This window comes from Etheostoma spectabile, chromosome 14, assembly GCF_008692095.1.
Source record: "Etheostoma spectabile isolate EspeVRDwgs_2016 chromosome 14, UIUC_Espe_1.0, whole genome shotgun sequence".
NCBI classification, from domain to species: Eukaryota; Metazoa; Chordata; class Actinopteri; order Perciformes; family Percidae; genus Etheostoma; species Etheostoma spectabile.
Window position 1 is genome coordinate 18,612,750 of NC_045746.1, and position 1,020 is coordinate 18,613,769.

At 41.0% G+C, this 1,020-nt stretch overlaps 1 protein-coding gene across 2 annotated transcripts in view; it reads left to right on the plus strand.

Annotated features, from left to right (window-relative positions):
* The first annotated feature begins 625 nt into the window (after nt 1-625).
* LOC116701515 (fibrocystin-L) overlaps nt 626-1,020 on the plus strand; it is a 10,311-nt gene continuing 9,916 nt past the window's right edge. The window contains exons 1-2 of one of the 2 annotated variants that reach the window (XM_032535255.1): nt 626-685; nt 939-1,020. The exon at nt 939-1,020 is cut by the window's right edge and continues 57 nt beyond it. The gene's annotated coding sequence lies outside the window, so the exon portion shown is untranslated. Of the gene's footprint in view, nt 706-938 lie in introns of both variants that reach the window. The other variant, XM_032535253.1, reaches the window with a different exon arrangement.

The following is a 1,020-nucleotide window of genomic DNA, read 5'->3' on the forward strand; positions in this document are numbered from 1 at the left end:
GGGGTCCCCTACTGGAGCTGCTCCCCCCGCAACCTGAAACCAGATAAGCGAACGAAGATGGATGGATGGATGGATGGAGTTTTCATACATATAACCAAAAATGACTTTTGACACAATTGACCATAAACTTGACTAAACTGTAAAAATATGGGATTAGAGAAGTAGCACAACAATGGCTTAGTAGCCTTCTGGAAAAAGATATCAACGGGGATGTGCACAGACATTTTTGGGGGGAGGGGCTCAAGCGAAAAAAAGGGCACTTCTCTGAATTGTCATTCAGAGTCAATGAACTGTCATTTGGTAATGACAGTTCATTACCAGATGAACTGTCAACTGGAGTGGCAACGCTGTTGGAGGCTGCTCCGAGTGGAAAAGAACAAGATGGCATAAGCAGAGGATGCCGGGCTGGAAGACGCTGAATCGAGGTAGGCCCTTCTTCACTTTTCAGTTAGGCCGCTACACATTCAGTTCCTAGTATCATGTGCCAAGCTCTGTTGTAGACTGGTGGTGTTTGTGGTTCATTGCATGGATCAGGCAGCAGGATGGGTTGATATCAACAGTCTCCTCCTCCTATTTTCAGGTGGGAAGGCATAACACTGAGCAGATCTACAGTATAAAGAGTTTGTGCACTGTCCTGTGTGTGTACAGGCAGTGTCTCAATCTGAACATCTGATACAGTCAACAGGTAAACCACACTTTCAACAGGTGGGCTTTATTTAATTATAAATTGCATATTGACTTTGAAAATACCAATCTTTACAACATTTCTTGTGATTGTTATAGATTTTAGTACATTTAATCACTACGGCTATAATTCTATAATAATCATGTATTGCATTTATAATCATTTAATCTGATTTTGTTTTTACTTGGTCTATAACTCTTCATGATATCTGGATTTTCCTTCAGATTTTATTGTTAAATTTAAAACTTTACAGACAGTATACAAAAACAAGCTACACCACCACAACAGACAGCAGGTGAAGCAGCAGGGGAGTCTGGGAAAATCTCCAGGATGGA